At 37.2% G+C, this 25,380-nt stretch overlaps 1 pseudogene; it reads left to right on the top strand.

Annotated features, from left to right (window-relative positions):
* Window positions 1–1,826: 1,826 nt before the first annotated feature.
* LOC103557127 (ubiquitin thioesterase OTUB1 pseudogene) lies at window positions 1,827–21,709 on the top strand (annotated as a pseudogene).
* Window positions 21,710–25,380: the final 3,671 nt, after the last annotated feature.

Genomic DNA, 25,380 nt, shown 5'->3' on the forward strand with positions numbered 1-25,380 from the left:
GATATGTGCGGGAAAAAAATTAACCAGCAGCAAGAAATATTTAAATAATGATGAGATGTTTATTCATTCAGAACAGTATATTTATAATGAAGCAAGAAAGTTTAAAAAAATATACATATATATATGTATGAAAGGATAACTGAGAAAAAAAGAAAAGTTAGGAATCCAGGCTGCAGAAAGTTTGGTAATATATAGAGTGACTAAATAAGTTATTGTCCTACTAGGTCTCTCCGGAGAGTAAAAGGGGGTATTAAAGAATAATTAAAATTATATAATTTAAACATATATTTATTTATTGACCAAAAAATTAGTTTATTATATTAGTGGGCCTATAAAACAGTTTTATGCAAAGTTTCTAAAAATATTTTTTCAAAAATATATAACTTCCTTATACATCAAGCAAAATTTTAGAAAATGACTTAATTGATTGTCTAAAATAAATGATGTGCATGTTTTAATATTTAAATTCTATACTTGTGACATAGAACATCTTATCTTGTGGAAAGGATCATTTGATAGATTCCTGTATTTAATAACTATACCAGAATCAAATGGATGTAAGAAGTCCTTAAATTTTGGAGCACCTAAATTTGACAAAACAATCAAAATAAGCATAAATATAGATTATTAGTTAATGAATTGTCTGTTAAAAATATGTACTAAAGAAAGAGTCTCTGAAAGGAGGCCAAAGATAGTGCCAGTGCCTGTGGAATTAATTGAGCTGTAATAATAGTACATTTCATGTGACAAATTTATTACCAAGAATATCTGCTAACAGAAATGATTCTTCACTTCATGAAAGCATATTACACTGAGATAAATTGATTGAAATGGACAATTCTAAATTTAATAACCATAAAATGTGACTTCAAATAAACGTATATACACTTATTGAACAACTAAGAAATGATAAGAGCATGGTAAGAAAACATCTTTAGAAATAAATATTTCTGTTTAGTTTTGTATAGTAGTAAAGGTAGTAGAAATATGTAGTATTAAAAGCATTAAGGGTGGGGCCGGCTCTGTGGCATAGTGGTTAATTAAGTTCAGTGGACTCCACTTCAGTGGCCCAGGTTTGGTTCCCGGAGGCATACCTACACCACTTATTGGTGGCCATGTTGAGGCAGCGACCCACATACAAAACAGAGGAAGACTGGCACAGATATTAGCTCAAGGCGAATCTTCCTCAAGCCAAAAAAAAGGAGAAAGATTGGCAACAGATGTTAGTCAGGGTGACTCTTCCTCAGCAAAAAATAAATAAATAAATAAACAACCATGTAAAAGCATTAAGAGGATATAGTGTTAAAGGTTGATGTCAAAAACAAATATCAAAATATGTATATACAACCTAAACATAATTCATTTATATTATATTGAATGCTCAAATTGTCAATATAAAATGTTTATGTTTTGAAATTAATGATATAAACCATATTCCACATTCTGGGCCATAAAACAAACCATAACAATTCAAAATAAATGAAATCATAGAAGGTGTCCAGAGATCAAAAGGTAATTAAACTAGAAACCAATGGCAGAAAGATATCTGAAAAATTCCACATATTTGGAAATCACCACACTTCGAGACAAATCATGGAGACTTATGCTTCTGAGATGCAGTAACAGGGACGAACTTACCCTTCTACTTCAAATAACCAATAAAAAACCCAAAACACTTGACAAAATATATGAAAATCAGGCAATGAAGCAATGGGATCTCTTAGAAATGGGAAACAAATGAGGCGAGCTCTCTGAGTGCCCTAATTTATTGTGTCGAGAGAGTTTCCAGGCCATGGTGCAGGGAGGGGGAGCCCAGTCAGAGCCCCATGAACTCTCTGAGTAAAGGAGATGAAGACTGCGGAAAGCATTGGGAGATTAAGGCTGTCAGAGTTCACTGGGCGGAGGACAAGAGACGAGAGGACTGCACAAACCTGAAGAAGGTTCCTCTTAAGTATTCAGTAGAACACCGTTCAGCATCCAGGTACGAGGAAGCTACCTGAGGCTGGGGAGAGAAAAACTAAAAGGATTTGAGGCAACAGTATGAGTTCCTCTTCCCACAATCCAGAGGGTAAACCTCACAATTCATAGGACATTTAGCAGACTACTCAAAAGCATCCCATCCTTTTTGGGACCAGAGGGCTTTTTGAAAATAGCATTATCTCCCATTTGCATTTCCCTTAGAAAAAGAATGTGTTTCCTTTACCAAATAGCAAAGTATTTCTTAAATTTTTGGCAAGAGGAAGTTCTTTGGGCCCCTCTCCATGGGCGTAATTAGGAGATACATGCCATTACCATGCCCTGAAGTTTTTGAATCCCTGCCTCTGTTTTACACCAGTGATTTCTGGTTGACAATCTCCTTTCTCATGAGCCAATGATAGATTCAATTTTGTGTAACAACCCAGAAAATTGTTAGACTCCATGCCCAATTGAACTAACATATTGAAGGTCTGGTCCAGAGCATTGACCTGTCTGGTCAGAGCACTCATTATCAACAAATTTCCTCTCATCTGAAATATGTTCAGTTTTCCTTAGGCAAGCCACCTCTAAACTCACTTCCACAAATACCCTGAGATATGGTCTGATATTAATTTCCAAATCACTGCCATTCTCTGGGTCTATTAGCTTTTTCTTCTCTATTCCAATTCTGTGTTTAATTCCCAGGGAGAGCTAAGATCTGGTCTAGTAACTTCAACAAGGAGAGAATTGTTAGTTTCTCCTACAAAACAGCTCTGTCCAGTGGGAGATAAGAGTTTAACAGACCTGGAGTGAACAAGATGAAAAGAAGCCTCAGCACTTTACCTCTCCGACGTAAGGAGGCTCAGTGGGGTACTAAGGAAGGCTTTGGGGGTCAAGCATTCTGCAAATCATTCTAATCCTTCCAATTGCACCATTCCAATTGTTGGCATATATCTCCATCCTGCTTGAAGCCACAGTTTCATATAAGGAACCTGAATCAAAAGTGATACTATGTTTATGTTTTTAAAATGGTCTCAATCTTTTAGAGAACCGAAAAAACACATAATGAAAAGCTTTTATTTCTTGGAATAAATTCAAAATAAGAGAAAAAGGTAGTTCACAGGTAGGAGTGTAGTTGAAAAGCAATGAACCATGAGGTGCTAATTATCAAGCTGTATGTTAACATGTGTGTTATATATTTCTCTACGTTTTCATGTTTGAAATAGTTCACTGGAAAAATAAGACTGAATGGGGGTTAGAAAATTAATATGGTATATATAAACAAATCAATTCAGAAGCTTATCCGTGGTTCTGAGAAGCAGTGGGACTTGGCAAATGACAACTGTGGGCCAAGTGTTTTTGAATATTGAATACTTATGGAAATGACTTCTCAGAGAGAGAGAATTTGAAGACACGGGAGCAAGCAGGTACAACCAAGGATATGAAACCTTTTATAATGTGAAAGAGAGTAATAGATACAATAAGAGGAGGGATTGGTCTTTTATAGAAAAGAGGACATGCCTCTATATAAATAAGAGGAAAACAAAAAAATTAATAGAGATAAAGGAGGATGTGGAGATTTAAGAGGCAAGAAAACACAGAAGTTGCTGTTTAATTGAACTTATTTTGTTCTATGAAGTATGAAGGAGGATCATCAGACGATATTGTGTGTGGAAAGCTGGAGAGGAGTTTGGGAAGGTGAAATACATATAACATTGCAAGATTTCTAGGCAAAGCCGAGTGCCATTAATAAATGTACCAGTTTGCATAATTGTTCCTCAGCCTGTACCCAGTGTCAGGACTCTATCAGGTGTCTCCTGGGGCTGCTTAGTAGAGAGTCGCTGCCCATCTCTGGCCTTCTGAAAGCAGGCAGACCTACCAGGTCTGTCCCTTCTTTCTATTTTATGCTAACCCCTTCTCCTGAGGCAGAGCCTGATGCTGGAAATTCTTCAAATCATCTGCCCCACCTCATCAAACACAGGTTTAAGGGGAGGAGAGGCAGGGGGAGGAAAGCAGTTCAAATGGAGGTGGAAATGCAAATGTGTGTTAAACAAGTGTTTGTTGTGACCAGAGAGACACATTGTACATTACACTACAGTTATCTTAGGTATTGGCTCCTTCCTGGAACAGTCCTTCTACCCTAAATTCTTTTAGGCAGTTAGGGAGAAAGTCAAAGTTTCTTTCATAGTCTTTTGTTCTTAAAAATAATCAAGGGTTGGCAGGCCCCATGGCCGAGTGGTTAAGTTAGTGCTCTTGGCCTCCCAGGGTTTCAACAGCCAGGAGCCTGCATGAGGACATGGCACCACTCATCAGACCACGCTGAGGCAGCATCCCACATAGCAGAGCCAGAAGAATCTACTACTAGAATATACAACTATGTACTGGGGGGATTTGGGAGAAGAAGAAAAAAAGCAAGACAGATTGGCAACAGATGTTAGCTCAGGGCCAATCTTTAAAAAAAAAATAATAATAATCAAGGCAAAGAGACATATTCTGGGGTGGCCAATTCTGATCCCCCACAATGTTCACCTAATTTTATGAATTGCAGCTCAGTAACCATTTTTCCTAACTCAGCTGCTTAATAAGGCATATGAAAATACATTCCCAAGAAAATGATAATTTATTAAAATAATGCACATCAATTTTCTCTGAAACTCACTTTTTTCCCAAGCTCACATTTCATCATTACACAGTTCATTTGCATTTTAAAAACTTTGTCTAACAATTTAAAAGTTATTTCATAATAACTAAATTGTATCAAAACTTTTTTGTGCAATATGCCAACACTTCCAATTAACTACTTCTACTTTCTTAGATGCATAAATCAATTATGATTCACTATTAATTAATGAGGTTTTTCAAAAGGAGAAATTAAAATAACTGAAGAAAAATAATGAAAAACTTTTATTGTAGACACACTATTGCATTTATTGGGGGACATAATGGAATGAAAAAAATTTATGTACAAGGGTACTGATTTTACCGGTGCATTGGGTTCTTGTTGTCACTCAGGATAGAAATCAAGAGAGACAACAAACAGGAGTAGAAAAGTAAAAGTTTATTAGCTTGTGCACAAGGGAGGCACAAGAGAACCAGTGTGGAAAGGAAAGGGGCAGGTGACAGGCTCATTAGGGAGCAGGGCTTTTATTAGGCAAAGACTGGGGAGGAGTGCCTTGTTATGGCATGTAGGTAGGGTTTTTCTTGCACTTGTGCTGTTGCTGGACATGCCGCCACATGCATTGCATGCATTGGCATGCTAGCTGTCCCCTCCTGGGTGTAATTTTTACTGTGGTAACGGGATTGGGTCACTTTCAGTCAACTCCTGGGTGCTAGAGCGCATGCATAATCCCAAGAAAGTCACCAGGCTGTAGAATGTGGATCTTGATGGTCTCTATCTGATTCTCCTAGCTTGCTGATTGGTTAGAGGCCTTATCTTGTTAGACCAGGGGCTTTGTGGGCAACCCTATCTTGTCAGGCTGGTTCCTGTCTCACTGAGATATTGAGTTCTATTTTCCAACTCAGTGACAGACAGTAGAAAGAAGAATAAAATTAAATCTGTAGGAAAAGACTTCATGTTGGTTGCATACTACACTAGCTCAGCTTAAGTTTCTCTGCTGAGACTCTCAAAGAAGGTCAGTTCATCTGTAGTGTGATTTAACTGGGTTGTTTTCTTTAAAGAATGAGACAACTTTTGCAAATTTAGAAAACTTAATAAACTATGGTTCTGCCTCATTTGTACTTTATCCCAGATGATTCAGCCTTCAGTTCCATGAACACATTTAATCATATTTCACTCCAGTAACTTTTGTTAGCAGAAGAATATCATTTATATGCTTTTATCCCAGGATAAAACAGGGCTTCTTCAGTATTTGAAAACCAATCAAGGTATTTCACCATAACAAATCTAAGTTAGAAAACATATATAGTCAAGTAAATGGATTCAAATTTGATCTTTGTGGTCCTTGGTTAAGCAAATATTTCTTAGATAGAACATTAAAATCATAAGATCTAAAATAAAAAATTTATAAATTATACTTCATAAAAATTAAAAACCTTTACTCTTTAAGAAAGACAGAACAGTGGAAATATTTGCAAACCACACTTCTGAAAAAATATCTTGCATCCAGTATATATAAAGAATTCTCAAAACTCTATAACAAGAAAACAAAACAAAAAGACACCCAATTAAACAGGAGCAAAACTTTTGAATAGGCACTTGACCAAAGAAAATATACCTTCGGCAAATAAGGACACGAAAAAATTGCCAATGTTATTAATCATTGGGAAAATGCATATTAAAAATACAGTGAGATAGCACCACACGTACATCATAATGTCTAAAATTAAAAATACTGACTAGATCACATGTTGACAAGGATTCCGAGTAACTGGGACTCTCATCCATAGAAGATGGAACTGTGAAATGGTACCACCACTTTGGCAAACAGTGTGGTAGTTTCTTATAAAGTTAAGTGTACACTTACCATATGACAACAACCTTACTCCTGAGTGTTTAACCGAGAGAAGACAGCCATCTATGAGCCAGGAAATGAACTCTCTCCAGACACTGAATCTGCCAGCACCATGATTGTAGACTTCCCAGCCTCCATAACTGTGAGGAATAAATGTTCATTGTTAAAGCCACCTAGTCTATGGTATTTTTGTTATAGCAGCCCAAATTGATCAAGACAAGGCTGAATTGTGTCACCCAACATCCATGTGTTGAAGCTCTAACCCCTGTTACTTTAGATGTGACTGAGTTAGGAGATAGGGCGTTAAGGAGATTAAGTTGAAATGAGGTCATTAGGGTGGGCCTTAATCAAATCTGAATGGTGTGCTTACAAGAAGAAGAAATCCAGATTTCACAATCCACAAAGAGAGACAGCAGGGATGAGCAGACACAGAGGGAAGACCATGTGAGGACACAGCCAGAAGGTGGCCATCTGAATTCCAGAGAGACCTCAGGAGAAACCAACCATGCAGGCACCTTGATCTTGAACTTCTAGGCTCCAGAACTGTGAGAAAATAAATCTCTGTTGTTTTAGCCACCCAGTCTCCGGCATTTTGTTATGACAGCCCTAGAAAACTTACACAATTTCTCAAGACAGGATTAGGCCAGACTATTAAAACAATAAAGAGACTGAGAAGTTTATTAAGGGTGTTAAAAAATGTTTATTAAGCTTGGTTAAAAAACCAAGCTCAGAGAAAAATGTGTCATCTTCTACCAATAAGTTTATCCTTGGATTATCTATTAGCTTTTCTCTGAAAAAGTTAGATTGCACAATTCTGATCAAAATGGAATCGCTGAATTTTAGAACTGGAAATTCCTGTGTCCTTTTTGTAGGTTAAGACTCTGAGATGTAATGGTTTCAGAGAACTTGTCAAGATTACAGTTACTTGAGAAAAAATATCCCTGAATCAGCTCCAATTTTAGTTGAAAATCGTCAATAAGTCCTTAGACAATCTCTGTTGTTCCCTCAAGAAAAAAAGCAATCTGTCTCTGACAGTCCCTCTAGCCAAGAAGATTTCACTCTTTGCAGTTTCTTCATTATTCATCTTAATTCAGTTGCTCTTTCTTAGCCCATTATCAGGAGTGTGAATCACTTTTTAAATTTCCATTTTCTGTCTCCTTGGCAAAAGGAAGACCAATTTCATTGTCATTTTTCTTCCTTAGCAGTTCAAATATCCTTTGGCTTTTATATAATATCTTCTTATTTTATGTTTGCTAGTTTTTTCTCCTGATTCATCAAGGATGGTGGTTTAGTAATTTTGAAAAAGACAGTGCTTCTCTTCAGCATTGGAAATTTTTCATTTGCTTTTAGCAACCCTGTTTAGCTCAAATGTGTATACCCTTAGCCTTTTGCTGAGTGAGCTTGTCCTTTGACGATTAAATGTCAACAACAAAAAGTTTTGAATTCTTCAGTAATTCACTAATATTTCACCATCACATCGTATTTGGCAGTTCTCACTTTTGCTTATATTACTTTCTTAAGAGATTCCTTGAGTAGCTTTAGTGACCTCTTCATGTATAAAGCATGTGAAATTTCCCTGAATATCTCAAAATGCAGTTCTCCATTTTAGCTCTGCATGGTGAAAATATTCAATTCAATTATTTTTCTGTGCTAAATGACAACTAAAACAACTTAATACCGTAAAAGCTAAGCAAAAGCTTAATCAGAGAACTTTACTTTACTTTTCTTAAGTATTATAGCTTGCCAATATCATCATCTCCCCATTTTTCTTCAGAGCAGCATTTGAGTTATCGTTGACAATTTGAAGTTTTTCCTTCATTTTTGAATTAGAAAAATCCTTGCCCTCCAAATTAATCAATTTCTCCAAATTAATTTTCAATAAGCACAATCTTTCCCATTCCTAATTCTCATGCAAGAGTCAAACTTTGAATAAATGCAATAGGCTCTTTTTCAATTTCACCATCTTTATTTGCTTTCCTGAATCAGAAGACTAAAATCGTGATTAGAAAACTGCATTATATGACATAAGACTGGATTTTAGTCCCAGAAATTCCATTTGATAACTGCAACAAAATATATCCCATTCATACCTAATTCACAGGCTTATTAGGTCTTAAATAATGTATATAGGAGCCCTTTGACTAATAAAAACTAACACAGTAACAAATGAAAGGAATATCTTTGAGCAGTTTCACCTGCTTCACCATATTTTCCTGTAATAACTCAACCTTCATTATTCCAGTATCACAGATCTTCCTCCATCATTTAATTTATTTCTCAAAGCATAGTCATTAGAAAATTTCTATCAGTATCATTGGGGAGTGAGCTGATTTTATTTAATCAAAGAATTCTAGGTCACATCCCAGAACTAGAAATATAATATCAGAGGATATGGCCCAGGAATTTGCATTTTAGTAAATATAATATCCAAGACAGTTCTTTTTCACATTAAAGTTTGAGAAACATTAATCAGTGTGTTTTTCATCTCTTTCTCACTTTTTTCCTTTAATTATATCTTAATGTGATAGGTTGACTGTAAAAATGGCCAAGTTTTTCATCCCTGTTTATATCCACACTCTTTGAAATGTGACTCTGCCACTCCTCCCATCAGTAGATAGAATCGATTTCCCCATCTCTTGAATTTGACTTGCTTTGGCTAATCAAATGCCACAGAAGCGGCAGCCTGCCAGTTTCAAGCCTAGGTCCTGAAAGGACTTAGGTGCTTCCACTCACTCTCTTGGGACTTTGCTGCTACCAGCATGAGAACAAGTTAGGCTAGCCCGCTGGAGAAGGAAAGACCACATGGAGAGACCTAATGGTCCCAGCTGTCTCAGTTGTGGACACCCAAGATCAGCCACCCATCAGCCACTTGAATAACTGCAGATTTACAAGTAAGAGCAACCAAGACAAATATCCAGCTGACCAACAGACCCAAAAGCAACAAGATACGCCAAATGTTTAAGCCACTGAATTTTGGGTGGTTTTCTATACAGCAATAGCTAACTAACACACTTCACAGATCAAGAAACTAAGGCTTAGGTAATTTGGGTAGTTTTCCAAAGTCTTTGTAATCAACGTCTATTCTTTTGCTTTTAACTTAAATACACATATCATGTATGCATTTTCACAATTTGAAATTCTCCTGTCACTCATTCTAGGCTTGTAACTTTTTGTGTCGTAAGTATTATCATACTATTGTTTAAAATGTATATATTAAATACAATTATTTCTTTACAACTCATCTGAAATTATAGCTCAGTTCTGAGTTTTTCTAAATAAATAAAAAATGGGCATATCAGTGATTTTAATTTAATTTCACAAAGCAAAAACATAGCTCCAAGTAAATATACTTAGTCCACATCATTGTCTAGCTTAGAATTGCCTTCAAATTTGAAGTGTTTATAGCACGTTTTTATGACTGTATAATCTACATAATCTTAGATACTTTGTTTGCCTTAGCTCCAAACTTCATTTGAAGAAATAGAAATAACTACTTGATTGAGTATGTTTAAATATGTAAGATAATGTAACTATATAATATCTGGAAAGGGAAACATAACAATGGAAATTTTTCTCTTTGACTATGGACCGTCCTCTGCCTATACTTTCTACCCTGGCAAATTCAGTCACTTGTCCACTCAGTTGTTAATTCTATGCAGAAAACTCCAAAATCTCTGTGTTCTGCCATGGCTTCCTTTTGAAGCATCAGACACACTGTACCAACTACATGTTAGATAATTAAGCTTGGCATCCTGCAGGTACCTGTCAAAACATAGAAAAAGTTCAAGGTTATGTTTGGCTTAATAAACATTTAGCTTTACTTTTTCAAGGTTTTGTTTAAACTTTTATAAAAATCATATGTTATGGCTCAATACAATTTTTTCCCAAACAAAGCAAACATACTTTGGAAATATTACAACTCTAAAGGTTAAACTTGTATGTCAAAAATAAAGCAATTTGACAGCAAAAGAATGTTCAGGGTTTTTTTTTCAAGCATTGACTTTCTAATATAAACAACCTGGTGTTCAATCTATTGGAGTTAAATTTAACACTTAGGTTACTTCAACCCTCTTATTTAGCAGACATCCTCTGCCGAGTAATGTGAGCATTTAATTTATGTTTGCTTGTTTTAATATAAGTAATGGACAACATGGTTTCTGAAAAAGATATTTTAGGATCATAAGGTTTGTTTCAAATTTTCCTTTTAATGAAATCTATTTCTCTACTTAAAAGTTGACCAAGGTTTATGATTTCATATTTTCCTTTTTCAGAGAAGGATTTAGTTATCATTTCTACATTCACAAAACACATGTGTTTAAAACCTATTTCTTCAGGAAATCCCAGATAGAACTTTTTGTTGTTGTTTTTATCAATGTCAAAATTATCTCTTTTAAAAACTATTAAACTTTCAGGTTTTTCTATTCATATATTTGTGGACATTTGCTGAATGCATCAATAACAAATACTTAGTTTTATAAACAGACACACTGTTTTCATAATATTCATATAAATGACCATTAAATGCAAATAATAACAGCAACGCTAGGAGAAGAGACAGTGAATAACTTTTAAGTTTCCAGCCACTAATTCCAAGTTGGGAACTTGATTATACAGCAAAGAATATCCTTATATTGTCTGCATAATAAATGATTTTAGTAATTTACTGAATAGTCTAATTTGCAAAGTGTAAGATGCTTCCTTGTAATGGTGGGAGATGATTGTTCGGTAGACTGAAAACACTCTCTACAGATGGATGTCAGATGCCAAAGAAACCTCCTTCCTCTCGCCACTTACTGCAGCAGCAGAAGAGGAAACATTAAGGACAGCTAGAGAAGTTGTTCTGCGGATTTGACAGGTGTGTGTAAAAGGTGCCTGCACTCTAGGTCCTCAAGAAATCAGATTTCAAGAAATCTGAAAATACCAGGTTGTCAAAATGGAACCCAAACTTTGAGCATTGTGTAAGTGACATGAGAGCAAAGACAAAGAAGCTATCGTTCTACTTTTCAAATCAGCCCTGATACAAGAGACTCTCTGCTCATGGATTAAAATGGGATGCAGAAATGGATAGGAGAAAAATAGTGATAACAAAGAGAATGGCTTTATTTGTTTGTGCAATAGTTTATTTTAATGATAATTCTGCATAAATGGTTTGATGTTTGCCTTCAAATGTTAGTTAATATTTGGAGAAGCCCAATCAGGAATTCCAGGGAGGAATTTAAATAAAATAAAGTTACTTTCAACAGATTAACATCATCCATCAGACATGACTAGTTTCCACTCATGGAATGGAATAAAAGAATCCAACAAACACAGAAGTTTGACCTATCAGAGTAGCCCCTTGCACTCGGTGTTCAGAGTCCCTGTATCTCCCCATTTCATGGAGGTCATGTCATCAGATTCACTCATGCCTGGGAAGTCCTGCCATTAGAATATTGTCACTTGCCTTTGTGAGCTTTTTGTTCAGTGTTAGTTAGTTAGTTGGAGGGCCTGGGGTGTGGCGAGGGACTTCCCTGTGCTTCAGTGTAAGGCTGTGTTTGTACTCCCTTGTATAGCACGTCATTTAGGTTTGACAGAATTTGTCTAGGGCTTACTCTCATTATAATTTATCACCTGGGAAGAAGGTTGTGGGGGAAGGACTGCATAATTCCCAACTGTCCCTAACCCTCGAAGAATACAAATATTTAAACAGAGAACCTGATATTTGCCATTTAATGTATGATATTAGCAAAGGAAATCCAAAACTGTATTCAAATTAATGAATCATTATCAAGTTCAATTTATTCCAGGAATGCAAAATTGATTCATCATTTGAAAATTTGTGAGTATAATTCACCATATTAATAGATAATTATTTATTTATATACATGATCATCCTGCTGTAGAAAAAAATAAATTTGATGAAATTAAAATTTTATTTATAATAGAAATTCTTAAACTAAGAATAGAACATGGTGTATCATTGCATCATACCATACTGTCTTAATCACTATAGTTTTATAATATATCTAGTATTTATGAAGACTAGTACTTCTAACTTTTCCTTCTGCTTCTTAGGCAATGCATCAGTATTCTTGGCCCATTGTTCTTCTAATTAAACTTGTTAAATTCCATTAAGACTATGGAAAAATTCTTAATATAATTGGATTAGATTAAATTTCTAATTAGTTTTATTATTTAAAATTTATAGTTTTATTATTTAAAGAGAACATATATGTTTATATGTATGCTATTGTATGTATGATCCATTCCATTAATTGAAAAAAGCAAAGGTTTCTTGAAAATATGAATGGGAGATTGACAGATGCAAATCAGTAGGTCAAATAGAACATAGAGATCAAACCATAAGACCAATGCCTGATAGGATTGCTGTTTATACAAACGTTTATAGTACTTACTAACATAGATTTCAAACTAAACCCATATGTTACAAAAAGTTTAGGGGCTGCTCCAGTGGCATAGTGGTGAAGTTTACGTGCTCTGCTTTGCTGGCCTGAGGTTCACAGGTTAGGATCCCAGGTGCAGACCTAGCACCATTTGTCAAGCCATGCTGTGGTGGCATCCCACATAAAATGGAGGAAGATTGGCACAGATGCTAGCTCAGAGCTCATACACACAAAAAGTCTTAATCGTTCTATTTTTAGACAAGGTTATATTTGAACTTTAACTGGGGATCAAAAAGGTTTATATCATGTTTGGTATCTTATCACTTTAGTCATCTATGGCAAAATAGTCATACAGAAGTATTTACAGAACACTATTTTTGAATTCAATATGACTCAAAAGTTACATACATGAAACTATGAATTTTTCTGCAAAGTCATTTTGCAATTGTGATAGTTAAAAATTAATGACCTAATAATAGTGATGGATCAAAAATGACCACTCAGGCCCAATAAACTTTTGTTGTTGTATTAATAACCCACATCTGGGATATGATACCATGTTTGAATATGCAAGTCAATGAATTATGAATGACGCTATAACTTTTCTCTTATTTCATATTTTTTATAAAGTTTATCATTTTATTTATTTTTTTAATTTATTTTATTTTTTATTTATTTTTTTGAAAGATTATCCCTGAGCTAACATCCACTGCAAATCCTCCACTTTTTGCTGAGGAAGACTGACCCTGAGCTAACATTCGTGCCCATCTTCCTCTACTTTACATGTGGTACGCCTACCACAGCATGGCTTGCCAAACAGCGCCATGTCCTCACCTGGGATCTGAACCAGCAAACCCTGGGTCACTGAAGTGGAACATGTGCACTTAACCGCTGCATCACCTGGCTGGCCCCATTATTTCATATTTTTAAGATACATTTTAAAGCAAACAATTTTAAAAAGTATCATATACAATCGAGGTTTTTTTTTAATGTGCCAGAAGCAGTCTCACAGTATTTATCATTTAGTCATTAAATGAGGCCCAACACATAAATAAAAGTCACAACACAGATTTTAAATAGAAAATGTCATTCTTTGATACAAAAGTCAAATGTGTTTATATCCACACTCTACTTAGATTTCACACATTGTCATGCCAATGGACTCAGAGAAATGGAAGATTAACCCTATTCTACATGAAAGGAGCCTCCAGAAACACCAACTAAGCATCTTTAACGGAAATAAAATTCATGAAGAAAGGACAGTTTTTTAGAAAAAAAATTTATGTTGATTACTTGTATTTTATTTTAAAACATCCCCACTTAGGTCCAAGTGAAACCAAAGAAAAGTTAAATTCAACTGAATGCAGTAAATTTTCTTTGGTTCCAAAGTATAATAAATGAAGAAGAAAGGCTTAAATGCATTTAAATTCCATTTCCATGACACCAATACAAACTGCCTTCTTATCTCATTACCTTCCACTGCAGACTAAAATGCAAAGTACTGGCTCTGGCTCTTTCTTTGTTTTGTTTCTTTGTCTGTTTTTTAAATATGGAAACCAGAAAGAGGATGAATAATTGAAATCCATTAAAGTTTTATTTGTCTACATATCATTGTTTTCAATTCTTCACCCACGTAGAAAGCATAGTAACAAAAATGAATGATTGAAATTATCTCTTCTTGGTAAATGATGTCAACTGCCACAGGGCGCACAACCAACAGTGTGGACAGACACAGAGACAAAGAGACAGAGAGACACAGAGAGAGAGAGAGACTATGTAAACCATTAGCAAGGTAATTAGCACTAGAACAACTAAGAGGTCATCAAGTCACATCTTGCACATTGAGAACATTGGTAATAGCTTATTTCATGTTTTCTAAAAGGTCCTAGAAATATTTTTCTAAATGCCACTTAATCAGGTGCTATCATGCCTAAAATTCTGTAATTATAAATCTAGACCATTGTTTTCCTCCTGACTCAAATTTATCCCTTTCTCTCCTTCTCTGCCACCACCATCAACTTTCCTCTGGAAAGTTCTCCCCCGTACACATTTGCTCGCCCATTCTTTCTCTTCCATTTTATTTTCCCTGTAAGAGTAATTTCTATAAAATATGGCAGGCCATGCCATTGCTTTTCTAAAACACGTCAGTAGCTTCATGATGCACTTGAGTAAAATCTAATTCTCATCTTGCTCTACTAGATCTTACATTATAGAAACCATGTCAACTTCTAAACCTCAACATATGTCCCTGTTCCTCCTTCTCACCAGGCACTAGTGACACTCCGTCTTCCTAGAATGTGACACTTCCCATTGTAAGTTATTTGTTCTTGCTTTTTTGGCAAGCCTCAGATGCTATTTTCTCCAGATCTCCCCCTGACTGGTTTCTAATCCTTCATCTCCAGGTTTACATATTGCCTCCATTGAAACTTCATTCCTTTTCCACCCTAAATCGAGTGGGCCCTCTCTATAGCTCTTTATCACAAAACACTTAATCTTTTTCCTGGATCTAATCACAGCGTGTTTATGTATACATGTTTTCAGTGTTTAACTCCTAATTGAACAGAAGCTTCGTGAGGGCAGGGACTGGACTATGTGTGTGTCTTACCCACCATCATATACTCATCACCTTGGACATTGTCTGCTACATTGTGGACAACAAAAGACTTGTTGAATGAATGACTGAAAGAAGAACGGAGTAATTTTAATTACGTCTGTATACACACAAACATAGAGTCCAAAGTTGCAATGGAAAAGTATGTTCTCATATCTTTATTTCTATTCTCCATCTCATTTTTCATCCCTTTACTGAACAGACTCTTAAACTCTAGTCAAAGACATTGAGTATCTGTGATCCATGCAAATGTAATGTGTTTTCTCTCTAAAAGTATTTCTTTTGAGTGGCAATAAGCCATTGCCAAAATAAAAGTTCACTCTTTTAATTAGTTGTGCAATAGACAATTTAGGTAGAAATACTGAAAAAGTCCATAAATCCTCAGCTCCCTTGAGGAAAAATTTTTACAGAAAGTCAAGACATGAAGAAACTTGCAAGCAAACTTTTATACTAAACCTCATTTTTCTATATTGAGCCTATATTCCCCAGTCTTCAGGGAACTGGAAAAAATAGGAGTGAAGAAAAATAAAATAAAACTTAGAGAAGGGAAATATGTGATTTACATATACTGGAAGGATATTTACCACTTCTATTACTGAATTTACCAATTATTTATCACAAATATTTTTATACTTTTTGCATGGATATTACTTTAAGAAATTGTTTCAAAATGTGTAGTGAGATGTTAAATTAATGAGTCTTTGGTATTAGATAGACCATGATCTGAATTCCAACCCTATACTTCTTAGTGGCATGGACTTAAGCAAATCATGTCATTCCTAAACTGTGGGTGCAAAACTATCATAGTCAATAAGTTATTGTTGAATTAGGTCAAATAAAATGTGAAAAATAACTACTACAAATCTTGACACAAAAGTCATACTAAAAAATTGTGTCCTTGTGATTTTTTTCCTTTGGTGAGGAAGATTGGCCCTGAGCTAACATCCATTGCCACTCTTCCTCTATTTTGTATATGGGATGCCAGCACAACATGGATTTTGATGATTGGTGTGTAGGTCCCCACCCAGGATCCAAACCCGTGAACCCCAGGCCACCAAAGCAAAGTGCACGAACTTAACCACCACATGCCACCAGGCCAGCCCCGAAATTGTTTTTGATATAGGCATAAGGAGATGATAGGCTTCCAAAACCACATAGACTTTGTTTTTTCCTTATCTTGCCTATTCCAATTCAAGACCACAGAATCTGAGCTGTTAGCAAAGAAGAGCTGCAACGTTAAATTAATCCATAATATAGTTCCTAGATTACATCCTCTCCTGAACATTGAACAGCATTCGCAAAGAATTTGGTGAAATAGAATGTTAGATATAGTGTAAAAAAAAGCTATAATTACAAGAATTACAGTCATAAATGCTGGAGAATAATAAACAATGGAGAACGCAAAACATCTTGGGACCTGAATTCTAAAAGCATAAGTGGCATTACCATAACATATGCAAAATAAAACAAAGACAACCAGATCATTCACTTACACAACAAAAGTTTATTGGGGAAATAATAGGCATCCTAACAGGTGTGAGATGATATGAAATTGTGGTTTTGACCCAGTAGTCTTGTGCAAGAGAGGAACCTCATCACTCAGACCCACCTGAGCTCCTGGTTGTCTCTCAAACGTCATTGATTGTTCAAGCCGCCATCTTTATTCTTAGTGACTCCCAGTATTGAGGGTACACCAAGACCTGCCAGTGTCCCTGAGGGGAGGACTGTGGTTAGCACCTTGATGCAGGCTGAGTAGAAGCTGGACCCTCAGGCAGCACCTGGAAAGTGTATAGTTAGGCCCCTTCAAGGGAGAAAATGAGAAATGGATGTTTTTGCTTATTACCTCTATGCAGAGCCTGGACGTATAGTGGTGAGGGTGTGCTCCTATGCTTGTTTAAAAACCCCTTGTCTGTTTGCTACAGTCCTGGGGTCACAGGGATGCAAACTTCATTGGCTTTCAGAGCTAGGTGTTTTGGGTCCTGTCTCTCATGTGAAAGCTTTAAAAACTGAGGCACTAGTTGTGAGGTCCAAACCCTTTGCTCCTCAGGGAGAAGCTAGGAGTTGGGGGTTCCCTCCTAATTGTATGGCACTGTGCTGGGGATGAGGTTTACGGCCAGAGTGTGTTTCAGTCTTTCTTACTTTTCGATGTGAGTGTTTTCTCATTTACCCAGTGTAAGTTACCCAATGTAATTTAACGTAACCCAATGATTTACCAATCAGCTAGTTTCTGGTTTTTCTTCCAGAGGGAATTGCTCCACGTGTAGCTGTACATTCAGTGCATCCATGTGAGGGAACTTGAGCAGCATTCTATGTTGCCATCTTGGTCCCTCAACACAGCAGTTTTATGAACAATTATAAACATGCCTTCATGGAGTTTACAGTTTAGACATGCAGAAGAAAGTTAAATGATCTCAATTGTATTATAAAACATAACTATTAATTCAGACAAACACTGTTGGATAAAACAAAAAGGTTGTCAAAGTCATATAAAACACAAAATTATGAACCTGAATAGAGGAAGCTGAACTAGCTTTACAAGGTGTTGCAAGATAGGAGTCATGTGTTTCGTTGCTAACAGATGGTGCGGGGTAAAGAACGGGAGCTAATGAATGAAAAATGTCCACAGAAGTCCTAAAGGATGATGATAGACTAGATGGGATGTCATATTAGCAATGGAAGAGAACAAGACATCTCAAATGTTGAAGACATTTGTGGAAACTTACAATGGGCACGTCAGTGTAACAGACATTGCAAGAAAAAAATTACCAAGAAATGGTTGGAGTGATACAACATCCATGACTAAAATGTGATCAATTATCCAATCCAATGTAACAAACCAACAGTCACCAATCTCTTAATTAGTATTAGAAAGGAGGCAATTCTAAGGACCGTGATCCTGGGGCTCTATTCCCAGCTCTGTAACTAAATAATTGTGTGAATTTGGGCATACAACTTAACCCCTTTTAGTGTCGGTTTACTTATCTGAAAATTCTTACCAGCGAAATAGCCAACTTACTACTAAAGTTAATTATCTCTGTTGTAAAGGGTGTTGAAATTTTGTAACACAATTTTTGAGCAACAATAGTCATCATTATTTATTCTTTCCTTTTAGAGGGGAAATCAAGGAGCTCCATTATGCAATAAACTCCAATTATGTGGAGTTAAGAGAGCCTTCCTTTCTAGATGATCCTTTGACTGACCAAAAATCCTGGGGAGAATCATCCCCACCAAGTTTGTCAGCAGTATGGAGAAGCCAGCTGGACTAAATTGGGAACTGGTAAGAGCTCTTACCTGAAATGACAGAGCAACCGAAGACCATAAGTATAAGAGCTGCATTTTTCACAAAATGATATACTGCAGCCTAAATCTAAGTGGAATCTTCTCATAATAAGCTTCAGGCCAAGCTCTAAATTATGTGGTTCATATTAATCGTATTAGTTCAGGGGCAAATTAGAAGTCATAAGAACATACTCTCTAAAATATTAATGTGGTGATTACTTTGGCTTTTTCATTTTTAAATATAATATGGATGGATATAATAAATATTGCCCCAGGCTACCAAAACAGGTGTGCAGACAGGATGTGATTAAGTAGCAGAACAGTGTTTCTCTGCATCTGTCACTCCAAATCCATTCCTCTACTGAAAAACTGTGTGTGTGTGTGTGTGTGTGTGTGTGAGAGAGAGAGAGTGAGAGAAGGAGAGAGAGGGCAGGAATAAGCACCATTCCCTGTTGAAGCTTAGTACTCTCCTCTTGTTTGAACATGATGGTGATCCTCACCTCCTGCAAGAAAGCATGCATCTCCACTCCAAGGTTCTGCACCCCCTCCTCTTGGTCACTAAGTCAATAAATAGTGTCATGTCTCACCATAACCAGTTAGAGATTTACTGCACCTGCTAAGGGAGAAATTGGACTACACTTGGAAGAAACTTCAGGAATTAGCTAGCATGTTTGTTTAAGAGCCAGGAGATTACACATAGGACTGGATTCCGAGTGTGCTGGACCCAGAAGCACAAAACATAAATTTAGATAAAGGAGAGTTGATCAATATGGGAGCATTTTCCTGGAATATAGGATTTAACACTCCTTCAAGGACCCTGAGAAATGATGCATCAAGCTACAAGGAGAGTTCCAAGAAACATGCAAAGTGATTGCCCACATATCACGAGGTGGAAATGCCAGACATGTACTGGCAGAGGGTAGCACAATGTGATGGATTTACTCTAAATTCTGATAATGGTACCTCAAAGAATTAATTTGATAGTATGTAATTTAGTACTTTGTCATACCTAACATATAGTCAGTCTATAGAAGAGAAAATTCAGGGGTCCAACAAGTGTACAACAAAATGCTTTATCACATGAGTTATGAGAGAAAGAGAATGCAAACCATAAAGAAACGTGAGTTTGCTCCCATCAAAGCGGCAGTGAATACAAACCAGTGGAAACACCAAACCTTGGCAAGCTGAGGAGCAGCAGTATTCCTCATGAGATATGGCTTTAGAGAGAAAATAGGCAATATCTAGTAAATATGATGATGCACACACCTTCAGGCAAAGCAATTCAAATTTTAAATGTATTCACCATCATGGAAGTTATCAGACTAGTTTTATATAAGGACCTCTTTACACTCTTAAGATTTATTGAGGATATTGGACACACAGAATATTGTCCCTAAGGATTATATTTGCCAAAATTTAATGTATTCAAAATTAAGACAGAAAATTTTAAAATATTTATTACTTTTGAAAATAAACCAATTATATATTAATATACATAGCAAATTTCTTGTAAAATAACTACATCTTTAAAAACAAAAAAATAGCGAAAGGAAGGCATTGTTTTAAACTTTGCAAATCTCTTTACTGTCTGTCTTAAGAGAAGACAACTGGAGTTCTCATATCCACTTTTACCTTCAGTCTGTTGTGATAGTACAAGTTGTTTTTCCTCTGGAAGATCTCACTCTGCCCTCATGAGAATATGAGAGTGAAAAACACAAATGATACCTTATTCTTTTATAAAAATGTCTTTGAGCTCACTAGCCCCAAGCCACACTTTGAGAACTGCTGCCCTAGAGGGACACCCTACTTGTTTATAAGGAAACACTCAAGACGATTTGCTGCAACATTATTTGAATGAAAGAAAAATGGAAACAAACAACACAAATATTCATTCATTTGGAATTCAATACACTATTAGTATATCCATACGATAAATATTATTTAACAGTAAAAATGAGTACCTAGAGATGTACATGGACCTGTGTGAATAAATCTCACAAGAAACTTGAGAGAAAAGAAAATGAGTTGCAGAAGGGTGCACACAGAACGATAACGTTAATACAAAGCGTTTAAACGTGAGAAGCAAAGTCATATATTTCCTGGGCATACATATATTTGCACTAAGCAACGACTCTGAAGGTGTTAGCTGTCTGGCCTATAATGAAGCCATCGTAGTTCAGCAGGACTGAATTTAGCAAGAGACTAGAGACTGCTGTGTTCTAGTCTCCAGACCAGACTAGAACCCTTGGTCTCTGAATGGCTGGGGCTGAGTCCTGTACAAGGAGTGAGCTGAAGATAACAACATTTATCAACAGAAGGTCAGGGACTTCCACAGAAACTACTCTACTCACATACCTGCAAGACCAGGCCTGATGGGAACTGCTTCTATGGAGTTTTGGGATTCTGCCACTTGGAGGCGCTGCTGAGTGACAGCAAGGAATTGCAGCCATCCAAGGCTGTGTCTTCCAAGAGCAAAGAGGACCTGGTGTCCCAGGGCTTCACTGAGTTCACAACTGAGATATTTCATAACACGTTTGTGGACCTGATGGAACAGGGAGAGAAACAGACCTCAGTCGTCGACCTGCTGACCTCTTTCAACAATCAGAGTACCTCAGACTTCTTGGAGGTCTACCTACGACTGCTCGCTTCAGGCTACCTGCAGCAGGAGACCAAGTTCTTCCAGCACTTCATCGAGGGTGAGCGACTGTCAAGGAATTCTGCCAGCAGAAGGTGGAGCCCATGTGCAAGGAGAGTGACCACATCCACGTCATCGCGCTGGCCGCGCCCCCAATGTCTCCATCCAGGTAGAATACATGGACCGCTGTTAGGGCAGCACCAGCAAACTACAGATCTTCCCTGAGGGCTCTAAGCCCCAGGCCCACCTTCTCTACTGGCCTGAACACTAGGATATCCTCTACAAATCGGGCTCGCCCCAGCCTGCCACTGCCCTGCCTGCCCTCCCCTCTGCCAAGTGCTACACATGTACAGAGGATGTTTTGTGGTTGTAAATGATCATATTTCACTAGCCTTCCCCCTTATCCTGTCATACGACCTTACATGCTTTATTAAAGGGCATGCTGGGGGTGAGTGGCTTGTTGCCTACCTGGCTGCTGTGTATCTATCTGTCCCCCTTCACTTCAGGCGGGTTCCTCTTGGCCTTCTGCCTACCTACCCCCAAGTCTCTCCACCAGGTGCAGCTTTGATGGGGCTTGGCCTCTTGGGGATGCCTCCTGGTTACTTGGAGTTCTGTTTGCTTCCTTTAAGGCCTCCCCTTCTTCCCTCCTTAGCTGGCCCAAGGGCTTCCATGGGAATCTTAGAAGTTCTTTGGGGACTTGCCCCAGGACCCAGGACTACCAAGGATTCAAGCTACTCCCTCATAGGCCCTGCCCCAAGCTTGCTGTCCTAGCCAGGTCCTCAGACCCCAGCAATCTGCCCTCCATCAGGGGCCTGCATGGCAGAGGAGTCGTGGGTGGAAAGGGCCAACATGATGGTGGGGCCTTGCACAGGTCAGGTGGAGGAGCTGAGGCACCCCCAATGTACCCCTAGGAGGTGCCAACCTAGTAGGGGAGGGGTGGCCTTCAAGCTTGTGCTTGGTTCATGGTCCCCAGGTGTAGGCAGGGCTTGCTGGGCTGTCAGTCCTCCTCCCGCCGCCCCTTGGCCCCTGCCTGGGCCTGCTTTGTACCCTCTTCTCTTGGGCTGCCAGTCTCTCTTGCACTGCCTTCACTTCTTTTCTTCCCCCACTCTAGCACATGTGGGGTCTCGCACCCCAGGCTGTGAGCTCCTTGGAGGCAGGCCCTTCAAAACAGTGAAGTGTTGCTGCCCCCACCCCTAAAATACGTATGAGATGGATAAACAATGAATTCAAAGGAGTTACCTGTCTTCTCTGGGTGTGGTAGAAGGAAATGCAATGGAAGAGGAGTATACAGATGATTTTGATTTAATTTGTTGTTTAATTTCTTAATTTAGGTGACGTTTTCATAAGTTAGCTTAATTTTATTGATTTATACTTTTTTTGCATGTTTGAAGTAGTTTATACTTCTGTTACTGATAATTACAATAGTGGCTCTGATGAGGATTAAAAATATGAATGAAAAAGTGAAATAATGACTGCAGATTCTGTCAAGAAACAGCTACAGAGGAAAAGAATATTATGGAGGAATAAAAAAAGTAATATAGGATTAAAGAGATTTCTTTACATGGGAGAGAGCAAGGGAGGGGCTTGAAGAGAAGGGGAGGATAAAGCTACAGGTGAAAAAAATGGAATGATGGGTGAAGCAAGCTGTATGTGTTGATGAAAGAAGATAGAATCCACAGCATAGATAGAAATGCTATGGAGGAAAGACAACCTTTCAGTGAGAGTCTCCCGGTGGCAACAGAAGGATTACTGTTCTTGCAAATAAGTTTGGTAAGAGATAGAAAGTTAAAAAAGAGTTCACATCTGATGAACTCTACTTTTTATTTTCTAAGAAAGAAGTAATACACTGTGTCAAATGGAGTCTGAAGAACAGGTGGATGGAGCATTTCGTAAAAAGAAATTGACAAAATCTTCAACTTGGGAAATGATATATAGAAGGATTTCTGGTCAGGATGGGGGATTTTGCCTCTTATTTTTTGTTCCTTATTATTACAGTGAATGAATTGTCCACGCTCCTTTCTAAAGCCGGGTCTTCCACGGCACAGAGGATCCCCACCTTCTTTCACTTACGCATGTAGTTATATTCTATGTCTCTCATATTATCAATTTTCCATTTTTCCTATAATTTCACAAATATAGTACATTATCTCCCATCATTGAAGAAAAACTCTCCCTCGACCTCATATCTCCTTTTAGTCATCATTCTTTTCCTGCTATCCATCACAGCAAAACTTTTGCGTGGAATCTAAAAAAGTTAAACCATAGAACCAGAGAGTAGAACAGTGCATTTTCAGGATCTGGGGGTTGGGGGAAATAGGGAGATGTTGGTCAAAGGGTACAAACTTTAAGTTATAAGAGGAAAGTCTTCTGGAAATCCAGTGTACAGCATGGTGAGTTCAGTTAATAATTCTGTGTTGTACACTTGAAATTTGCTAAGAGAGTAGCTCTTACATGTTCTCACCACACATACAGCAAAAAATCGTAACTGTATGAAGTGACGGATGTGCTAATTTGATTGTGATAATCATTTCGCAATAAATACATATATTATTAAATATATATTTAATAAATACATATATTAAATCATGTTCTATATCTTTTAAAAATCATGTTGTGCAACCTAAAAAAAAAAAATCTTCTCAAAAGTGTTAGCCAGACCTCTCTTCTTGTCTTCTCTCTCTCGTTCACTCCATCAAGCTTTTGGCCCCAATATTCAACTGAAATCACTGTTGTCAAAGTCGTTGATGTCTCTCTCCTTTTACTTATAATCTAAAGGGTATGTCTCAGATGTTATCCACTCAACCTGTCTGCATCTTATGACGAAGTTAAACCCTCCCTCCTTCCCGGGCCTTCACCTGGCATTCAGAAACCTACCCAGCTGGTTCTCTGGCCACTCCTTCCCATCCTCATTTCCTGGTTCTTCCTCATCTTTCTAATAAAATATTTAAATGCCCCAGAGTTTAGTCTTTGGATTTATTCTCTACTCTGTCTAGATTCATTCTCTAAGTAATCACAACCAGTCCCATTGAGACATTTAAAATTTTGGTATTTTTTTCACTGTGGATTTTTACATTTTTTTAATTGTTAAAATATTATTTATCTTGATTACTAAAGTTTCAGTGCCCTTCTCTTAAATTCTGCACTGAAGGCGAGTGCCTTACTCACCTCACACTAGTCCCAGACGTATTAAACCCCATCTATTTTCTAATGATTTTCATATTTCTATCTTCCTCCTCTGAATTCCGGATTCTTATATTGAATTATCCTATTGACATCTCCATCTGCCTGTCTAATACACATCTCAAGAACTTAACATATCCAAAATTCACTCTTCATCTCCCTACCACCAACAGCTTGTACCAGTCTTCCCCATTTCAATAACTGTCCATACTTGACCAGTTGCAGGAATAGTGGGATTCTACTCATGATATCTGGGTACAGTCAATTGTGTGATATTGCATTGTTTCTCCACATTTATTCACTTCCTTCTCTTAATCTGCCCATCTTTCATCAGAAAGTACAGTTATCATTAGATCTCTTTATCTCTTTCAAGCAGAGTCTTTAATACCAGCAAGCCCTTCCCTACTTTTCTTTTTGCTGAGGAAGATTTGCCCTGAGCTAACATCTGTGCCAATCTTCCTCTATCTTTTAGTATGTGGGCCACAAGCACCATGTGGCCACTAATAGAGCATAGCATCTGTGCCCGGGAACTGAATCTGGGCTGCCAAATCAGAGTGTGCTGACCTTAACCACTAGGCAACTAGGGTTGGCTCCCTCTTCCCTACTCATAAATGCTCATGATTACATTGTTACGTGTCCTCTCATCTCCCAATATTTTTATATCTTGAGATTTGGGAGACTTAGAAAGTAACTGTCCCCCAAATTCTAAGAATTCCAGGTCTATATTATAACATATATTGCCATAATACTTTCATATGCTCTTCCTTACAAGCTAAAGTGCATTTCATCTTTACCCATTTTTGATAAAAGTAATTAGTGCCATTATATTATAATATTTATCAATGACATAGCACCTATAAATAT

Source organism: Equus przewalskii, chromosome 32 (genome assembly GCF_037783145.1).
Source record: "Equus przewalskii isolate Varuska chromosome 32, EquPr2, whole genome shotgun sequence".
NCBI lineage: Eukaryota > Metazoa > Chordata > Mammalia > Perissodactyla > Equidae > Equus > Equus przewalskii.